Source organism: Typopeltis vanoorti, chromosome 1, assembly GCF_054136105.1.
Source record: "Typopeltis vanoorti isolate ZY-2024b chromosome 1, IOZ_Tvanoo_1.0, whole genome shotgun sequence".
Classification (NCBI taxonomy): Eukaryota; Metazoa; Arthropoda; class Arachnida; order Uropygi; family Thelyphonidae; genus Typopeltis; species Typopeltis vanoorti.
Window position 1 is genome coordinate 160,929,905 of NC_143549.1, and position 9,993 is coordinate 160,939,897.

At 36.5% G+C, this 9,993-nt stretch overlaps 1 protein-coding gene across 1 annotated transcript in view; it reads right to left on the bottom strand.

Moving 5' to 3' along the window:
* The window catches only part of LOC150110585 (FIGNL1-interacting regulator of recombination and mitosis-like), a 390,780-nt gene extending 381,919 nt beyond the window's left edge, over positions 1-8,861 (bottom strand). The window contains exon 1 of the mRNA XM_090399827.1: positions 8,827-8,861. The gene's annotated coding sequence lies outside the window, so the exon portion shown is untranslated. The remainder of the gene's footprint in view (positions 1-8,826) is intronic.
* Positions 8,862-9,993: the final 1,132 nt, after the last annotated feature.

Here is a 9,993-nt window from a genome sequence, read left to right on the forward strand (position 1 = left end):
AGGGACCTGGTATACACCAGGTAGGTCTAGGGGAAGTGGTTGGTCTTTGGTGGAGCGGATAAGGGATGCCAATTTTGTGTAAGGCCTGTAACAGGAGGTGAGGTCATGTTTTTTTTAAATTTTGGTAATTTTTTCCGAGGTGCCTCGGATGTAGGGAATGGTGATGGATTTAGAGTAATGTTTGTTGTGGAGGGGGGGGCTGTGGTTTGTAGGTTTTAATATTTTTTCGATTTTTTTTGGGGGGGGGGGGGTGTTGAGGATGTGATTTAATTCAGTGTTTAGAGCCATGTCGTTAGAATAGATTAATTTAGCCCTGTTGTATAGTGTCCATATTGTTGTGAGGGGGAGATTGTTGGTGAATGTATCTGCCTGTATGGGTGGGTTTTCTATAAACTGAGAAAACCAAGGTTCCATCAGGCTGGCAGATGACTAGTGTGTCTAGGAAAGGGAGGCTGTTGTTTTCCTCTTTTTCCAGGGTGAACTTGATTCTGGAGTGTTGGTTGTTTAAATGTGTAAGGAAAGAGAGGAGTGTTTCAGAGCCATGTGGCCAAATAGCAAACACATCATCAACGTAGCGAAGCCATATGGTTGGTTTTTGTGGGGCAGAGGCTAAGGCTTCAAAGGTCTCCATAAAGAAATTGGCCAAGGGTGGGGAGAGTGGAGAACCCATGGCTGTCCCCTCTATTTGTTTGTAGAATTTTCCCTGCCAAACGAAAGAGCCTGAGTTCATTGTGAACTGAAATAGGGCTGAGTCTTGCATCCATAAGTCGCTTGTTGGAAAAACAACTGCATCTGAAATCCTCAACTTTGTTCCCATAGAGATAGATCCATCCTTCCAGCTTTTAGACAGGTCTCTGACTGTTGTTTTAGCCATTGCTAACCTTTTTCTGACATATTCTGCAATTCTTCACATTAATAATGGATCCCAGGTACTCAAACTTGCTGCCTTCCTCAATTCTTTCTCCATTAAGATACATTTGTTTCTCAAGAGCTTCTCTGTTTGTTTTTCCTTTGAGAACCATGATCTTCGTCTTGCTAGGATTGAGTTGAAGTCCTCTGTTATTACTGATCTTGTTAACTTTGTCAAGAATTTGTCCTAGTTCTTCCATGTCATTACAAAGGAGAACCGCATCATCAGAATACCTCAAATTACTGATCAATCTACCTCCTATCCTAATTCCTGTCTTGAGCTTATCAAATGCTTCACACATCATGTCCTCCGTATATATGCTAAACAAGTGAAGCAAAAGTAAACATCTTTGTCTAACTCCTTTTCTGACCTCAAGCTAATGAGTCAATCCAACACCTGTTCTTACTGTGGCATCTTGCTCCCTGTACAAGTTGGCTATCAACCTGATAGTGTGTTGAGGAAAATCCCATTCTTTTCATTACTTCCCACAGTTTCACATGCTGAACACAGTCAAAAGCTTTAGAGTAGTCTAAGAAACACATTAGACTAAATCTAAGAAACACATTACAATATAAAGAATTTAGGGAGACTAAATTCTTTATATTTTTCTATGATCTGTCTAAGACAAAGAATCTGATCTCTGGTGCCCTTACCTTTCCTAAAACCTGCTTGTTCCTTGGGCATCTCTGCCTCAACTTTGGCCTAAATCCTATTTAGCATGATCTTCAATAAAATTTTGCTTTCATGAAATATTAAACTAATAGTTCTAAAGTTCTTGCATGTTTTCATATCTCCTTTCTTATGTAGTGGTATGGAAACAGACTTTTCCAGTCTCTAGGCCATGATCCTGTCTCCCATATCCTTGTAATCAATCTATGAAATGCTCTTATACCTCCATCCCCTGGGACCTTAATTAACTCTGCTGGAATTTCATCTGCACCTCGTGCCTTATTGCTGTTAAGCTGCTTAACTGCTCTTTCAACTTCATGCCTAAGTGGAGGAGGTTCCAAATCAAAATTTTCCTGGTGAGATGGCTCCTCCACATTATCTTTATCCACTCTACTGCTCCATTCCTGTCTTTGATGACATTCAATTTGGGCTTCAACTTTTGCTTTAAGTCACGAACTAAATAAAACATCCTTTTATAATTGAGCCTCCTCATCTGGAACTCTATCTCTTCACATTTATTAGTATAGAACTTTTCCTTGTCCTGCTTGATGGCTCTTCTGACTTCTCTATGTAATCTCATATTCTTCAGTTTCTGTGTCTCTTTGTTTTTTCAGCTGCCTTCTTTTGATTAGTTCCCACGTTGAAGCTGATATCCATGGGTCTCTTGGTCTTCTTATTGGGCCGAGATACTTCTTGGCTGTCTGTATTATCACCTTGACTCCTTCCCAAAGCATTTCTGTTGAGTTCTCCTCATTGGTCTCCAGAAAATCATCCAACCGAGTTGATATTTCTTCTGTGAATCCACTATGAATTACTCTAACATCTAATCTAGTGGAATGTGCCTGACTTGGAAGTTTTCGGAGTCTTAGTCTTACTTTGGCTCTTACTAGCCGATGAATCTTCTCCAGAACAAGTTGTGCACATCAGAGATGATTGTTTTCCACCACTGGAAAGCCAGGATGTAATCAATCTGGTGCCTTGACCCATCAATGTTAGGTATCCAAGTATAGATCCATCGTGGGTGTTTCTGGAAGCAGGTACTGGTAATAACTAATCTGTTAGCATGGGCAAATTCCAACAGTCTTTCACCACAGGTGTTGCATTCACCTAGACCAAACATGCCAGCCACACTCCAGCCTAACTCTCATACTCTTTCCTGCTTTTGCATTTAAGTCCCCTAAGATGTAAAGTATGTCTCTCCTTGGTAGGCAGTCCAAAACAATTTGTGAGTTTTCATAGAATTATTCCTCGGTCCCTTCTTCAGGCCTATTCGTGTGGGGTGCATCAACTACCACGATTGATACATTGGTAGGCTGAGCCTTAAGTCTAATAGAAAGTATCCTATCATTAATGGGGTTATAACCAAGAAGGCTTCTTGCCTGAGCTGTCTTCAGTATCCCAGCTACCCCATGATGTTTTGAGTCACCACCTGAGTAAATAACTAGCTTACCATCCTGTCTTTTAAAGTGACCTTCTCCATTCCATCTGGTCTCTGTAATTCCCAGGATGTCAATTTCATATCTATCCATCTCTTTATAGACAATCTCAAGAGTAGCCATCTGTAGACCCCGAACATTCCATGTGCCAATGTAAAATTCCCTTCTAAGATTAATCTTATACCTTCTGTGTTGCTCATTCACAATATCACTGATTTCTGATGGAGACTGTAATATACTTTTCGAACAGGACCTTCTGCCTAAGCCCTGAACGCAGCTCTGATTATTCTGCGTGACAACCGATGCAGCATGAGATGCATTATAAGGCACAACCATATTAGCAGTTTGAAATGAAGTCACTGCAAGAAGAAAGTGGTAGGGTTGCAGAGGCCCGTTCCACATAAGAAGAAATGAAATAGCAAAATAGGAAAGATTCACTTCTAGCCCTCGAATACTCTAATAGCATTGGGGAAAGGAGCAAGAAGAAAAGAAAGAAAGAGAGAAAAGAAAAAAGGGAGCGACCAGTCTACAGATAATATAACAGATGTATATTACGTGAAGTACAGCATGGTCCACAACAGGTACCACGGGTTTGCCATGCCCGTACTCACTAAATTGAGTATGGCATTCTATCCCCGTAACTATATCATCCTCAGTCAACCAACTAAAGCTAATCAACTGAGCCAATCAATGCTAAAATCTCCTTGTCCTTACTCTGAATAGTCCTGGCATTAGGATACATCGACTCTAATACTCTCCTCATCTTACAACCTACCATATACCTTGTGTTGCATAGCTGACTAAAGTTAAGAACCTGGGGGTTACATTAAGCATCATGTGATCACTCTCCCATTTCCTAAACCTCCAGGTTGCCTGGATTCTATACACATTTGCATCCCTCCTAAAAATTCTAGGTTCAACAACTATGCAGTTCTGAATTCTCACTGAACAATACTTTCTCAAGATGATCCCAAATCCATTCAATGCAAGTGTGGTGTAGCAATGTCATCCATAAAAATGAATTCTTTGCCTGCAGCACCACAGAACAATCGAACATGACACTGAAAAACTTCATTGCAATATCATTCACCAGTCATAGTCCCTTTTTCCAGCACTTGTAGCTCTGAGTGTCCATTAAGCATAATGCCTCCCCCATGAACTAGCACTGCTGTATCTATCCCTTTCAAGGACATTCTTGCAATGGTAAGCAACATCACTTTCACACCAAATCAAATGTCATCTAGAATCAGAGGAAAGACTAAAACTACGCTCATCTGTAAAGAGTACATTAGCACAGTGGTGTCATCCAATTTTTATGGATACAACACCACTGAAAACATGCTCTACAATGACTGTGGATAAAGGGATGCAGACTACAGGCCTTCAGGAGTATAGGTCTGCATGTCGCAGATGTCTTGCCATACTTTGTCGAGATATCCATATACCTATGCTTGAATCAAGCCAACTTGCAAGCTGACCTGCCATGATGCGTTGATTACACTTTGCTGTTATAACCAAAAATCTATCTTAATGCTCTGTGGTAGGGCAAGGGCGATCTCAGCTCATCTGGAACACATTCCATTGGTTTGAAATGCTCTCAAGAGCCTGGATACAATAATATGTTAGATTCCAAGCTCTCTGGCAATATTAGTAATTCTGCAGCCTTCTTCAAGCTTTCCAATAATTCTTCCCAACTTGAAATCATCTAGATGATGTCTTTGAGACATTACAATACATCCAAGTTTGCAACTTTATTACTTAATGAAAAGAGCTTCCTTCAAACAAACTTCGCTTAGCACAGCCTGTTGCCTTTTATCCTATTGCATCCTACCACATGATCCCTTTGTGCGCAATTCAAGAATTTGAAAATGAACCCATTTTCTACTCAAAATCATCTGTTATACAAAGTGCCACAAGCTGATTTGTCTGAATTTACAGTTATAATCTTCAGAAATAGTGTTCAACCTTAGGTTTTTGGACACCAGTGTAGTTATTATGAGTTGATTAAGAGGTTAAGTCACATGTCTGATATCCTGGGATATGAATGTGCAAGTCTGAGTTGTAGTTTAGTTCAGGTACTTTTTTTTTTGTTTTGAATTAAAAGTTAAATCAGAAACTATCCAACTTTTTTCCATTGATCTCAACTGTGACTAACATACAAGCTACTAAGGCACATACCACATAACTCATACCTTGTGATTCTTGTTTTGAATGTAGTTAAATGACCTTCTCTCCCAGATGATGCCCATATTACACTGGATGTAACAAACTAGTGTTCTTAATAAATTTGATATTTTTCTACATATGCTAGCCATATAAATGATTAACAAAAATACCAAAATTTAATAAATACTATTTGTAGAATTCATACAAATTCTTACAGTTTACTACAGGTCTTAAAGATTATTTATTAAATGCAAATCTATGTATGGAAGTCCTGGTTAACTGGAGATGAGAAGATATATTAGCTTAATCGATCACCTTGAATTAGTGATTCCAAAAAACAGTTGTGGTGATTCAGCACGAAGTTTAAATCATTTAGAATGCTGCCATTTCTTGTGGCAAAATCGGCCACACAAGTATTATATCTGAAATGATTTTAATTCAGTTAGTAATTTGGAAAATTCTGAAATCTCTGCATCAGATTTCTCTAAAGTATCATAATAATAATAACAGAAAAGAATGAACTCATACATTTATTTTTTAAAGAATAATCTTAAAATTTTGCAGCTCTTTCATATTTGAAGTTTATTTCTCTTCAAACTTAAGAGCTATAAATTAAGATGCCAAGAAATTATATTCTTGGTTTAATCCTTTATCAAAGCTTAAGCAAATAAAATTTGCACATGAAGAATCTTCATGACTAGGATACTTATAGAGGCTAATGATTTCACATCAATTGCTTTAGTATCCCATAATGCAAAGCACAAACCCCCCCCTTACAGAAGTGTATAACACTATGTATTATGGGAAGGACCACTACCCAGATCAGTTTTGAATTAATGATTTTTACTAAGGATGACCTCTTGTACTGTTCATAATAAGATAATAAACCTTTTCATTACTTATATATGGGAAAGATGTGACTTCTGCATTACTTCAATCTTGGTATCTCTTCTAGGTCTGGCTTCCACTAATAAAACCTCAATAAAGGTTGAAACTAGTCTGGGTAGTGGCTCTTCCCATAACGCATGGTATTATATACTTCTGTAAGGGGGGTGTGCTTTGCATTATAAATGATGTGAAATCATTAGCCTCTATATGCATGAGCCACAATGTAACCTAGTCATGAAGATACTTCACATACTTTATTCAAGTGTAAGCAAACTTTGTTTGCTTACACTTGAATAAAGGATTAAACCAAGAATATCATCTTTAATGTATAGTATAACCAACTGAAAAATCTTTCAACAACAGAGCTATTTCTAGTGTCAGAGAAGTGTTCATTTGTCTTAGTAGTATCTTAACTTCTTTAAACATTATTTCAAATCTGTCTGAGTGTTTTATACCTATTGTGTGACAGTTGATTGGATAAATTTTTCCAGTCAACATTTCTTAGAGCCTCCCCCCCCCCCCTTTTGAAACTAGTCTGCTGGTTTGGTTCTGAGAGACAATTCAGTTTAAAAAAAAAAAAAAAAAAGCTTAACATAATTCTTTGCCACCTGAAGGTTTGATGTCTTCTCAGCTGGGAAGAGTCTGTAAAGGTGTGTTTTATTTGTGTCAAAACCCAGATTCGTTGTACTGGAAGAGAGATAAAATATATTATTTTAAGAAGATAATATTTTACTTATCATCTCAATAATAATCAACAGAGTGGATGAAATATAGAAACCAGATAAAGGGACTAAGCCTTAGTCATATGTCAATGATGACCACTTCCACATTCAGGAAAATGTCAGACCATCATTCTTTAGGGTGAAGCAAGAGTGTCTCATAAAGATTCCTTAAAAAAAAAAAGCTTTTTATATTTATGGAGATAACTATGAATTTAACACAAGAAACAAATTATTTCTTAAGTTCACATGATCTAAAGTGTTGATATAACTACATCTGGATTACTGTGCTCAGGTCTAGTCACCTGGGTTTCTTGGGAATCAGCAGTGGTGTAGAGGATCCAGGGGTAAGTGACCAAGTTGATGAGTGGTCTATGGAATACTCCCTGTGAGGTTAGACTAATGGTCTGTTGGTTACAAAAGTTGATTAATAAGCAAAAAAAAGAGGGATATGATAGAAACGTTTAATTTCCTAAAAGGATTTTACAGGATTAACACAGAGGAAATATTTCAGCAGTTGGATGGAAAGGATAAGCGACAAGAAGTTATCCCTGGAAGCTGGGCAAGAGTGTGATTAGCAAGAGTGTGAGGAGTGGATTTTTCACCTGAAGACAGTAGCGAATGAATAGAATGGGTTGCCAAAATCAGCTGTGAGTGCTCTGTCTGTACGATATGGAAGTACGATAAATAATGTCCACATAGTTTGTGTCTCTCACAATGAGTCTTAGGACTTTGTGGAGGTGCCCATGCAATAATAATAATAATAATAATGTAATCTCCACCTATCTGCCCTCTAGATTTTTCACCTGAAGACAGTAGCGAATGAATAGAATGGGTTGCCAAAGTCAGCTGTGAGTGCTCTATCTGTTAATGGATTCAGGGGAGGTACGATAAATAATGTTCACATAGTTTGGGTCTCTCACAATGAGTCTTAGGACTCTGTGGAGGTACCCATGCAATAATAATAATAATAATGTAATCTCCACCTATCTGCCCTCTAGAGCGGATAGGTGGAGGTGAAAAAATGAAGGTGAAAGAAATTCTGCATACACTGGAAAGGAATAAAGATCCTTGATCACGTGAATGTGTAATAATTCTGTAAATGACTGGCTAGTTATATCATGCTGTTTCAGTGTACTATTAACTAGAGCAGTATAATGGTTTTACATATTTTTGGCAGCCTGCAAATGCTTGAGGTTCTCATGTTGTATACTCAGATTATCTTTTTTAATACTTCCTTTTGGCAGCTGATTTTCATGGTCGACAGTGCAATTTCTTTAAGCTGAGAGTGGAGTCTCCATCAGTTGTATGGTATGAGCTACTGTAATGCATTTAAATTACCATTAATGTAACATCAACTTTATTTCTTCAAAGAATAAATTATGTGTATTTAATCCAATTATAATCACTTATTTTCATAATTTATTTTGCTGATGGCTTGATGGGCTGAGTTAATAAGAATCTCTACTCTGAAATCAACAGGCTGATCACTGAATTAGATATTTGTGAAAGTCTTTAAGCGGAAGACCACTTTCACTAACAGTGTGAAGCCATTATTCTGCTTGTTGTAGGACTAGAGCAGGGGAAGTAGATCTAACCCTTAACCTCTCTGTAGTAATAACAATGTCTAATAAGTTAGCAACCTTTGTAAAACATCCCTCTCTGATGATGTAATGTTACTTTTGGGTAGACAACTTTTTAATAAAAATGAATCACTAAGTAATCTTATGGTTAATGCTTCATCATGCGATAGTGCTTCCTGTTTTATTAAAAAGCCATCTACCCAAAATTAACATTTTGAGCTTTTGTGAGTAGGATTCACTGCCCACAATAAAAAAAAAAACACTTGAACGTTATTTTTAAAAAAAATGGAATTTATAAATATTAAAATATTGAAACAACTGCTGGTAGCCCATGCTATTATCAAAAAAGATATAATAATCAAATGAATTTCATTATTATATCTTTCAGATATAATAATGAAAAACATTAATAAAATATGCAATAAAAGGAAGTACTATGAAAATTTTCTATTTACCTATTTTAGAATCTAGTGTTGTCTCTGACTCCAAATATAAATAAAAAAAGTTAAGGTTCTATATGAGAAATCATTTTAAATATTACTGATACAACAGTACATACCAATAAACTCAAGATTTAAACAGTATCATTATAAAATATATACTATGAGCTGCAATCATAATTTCTTGAAATATACACAGTCAAAAGAGAGACAATATAACAGGCCATCAACTGAGTTTCCTTTAAAATTTTCTTAAAATATGCCAGTTTGCTTGACAGAATGTGATTCAATAGTAACATGTTATTTATTTAATTACAGTGATTTTTGTACTAAATTAGGGAATCTTTATGTATCAGACACTTGAAATGAAAACATAACTGTTCTAGTCAAAAGAATATCATGTTGTACAGTAATACTGATTAAGGGATTTTTGCATATCTCCTAAAGTTATGGTTATTTGAAATTATGGCTAAAGCAGCTTAAGCTGTAAGGCCAGTGTATAGTCTGCAAATTTCATATATTATTTTAGCTGGTTTGCCTATTTAGCACTATGAAAAACCTGAGTTTCTGAGAGGGAACAGGAAAACCCAACCACCTCCGTATCAGATCCCCTGTGGTAATTTTCTCTATGATATACTTCGTATGTATGTCTCTATGACAAAGGGAATTGCTCCCACTTCTACTATTAACTCTCTGAGCAGTGGGTTAAAAATACATCTCATCTTCTATGGAATTATAAATACATGAAGAAAAAAATTGGGAATGTTGCTAAAGACTGAAGCACCTCCCTGCAAAATTCAAAAGCCAACATAAATGTGTGGCTTTCTATAGTAAAAAAAAAAAAAGGAAAGTATATATACATCAATACTGTTTGGGGGAGAGAAGCATAGTAATGCGTATATGCTACTTTACTGCTCAAAGAAATGGTGGTCTCTCACCATTTGTTTATGAAGAAGATAGGGGAGAAAGTATGGGACTGCCTCCTTAGAAGAATGATGAAAATCAACTCTCAACTTAAAAGACATTCAAGAGCATATACAATAAAGGGATGCCCATCTTTAGCAGAATGCATTTCTATATAATAATCACCAATATAATATATAATAAACTATATAATAATATACACTTGAACACATTATTTGATTTCATTGTATCCTAATAATGTTAGTTTGATGCAACAGG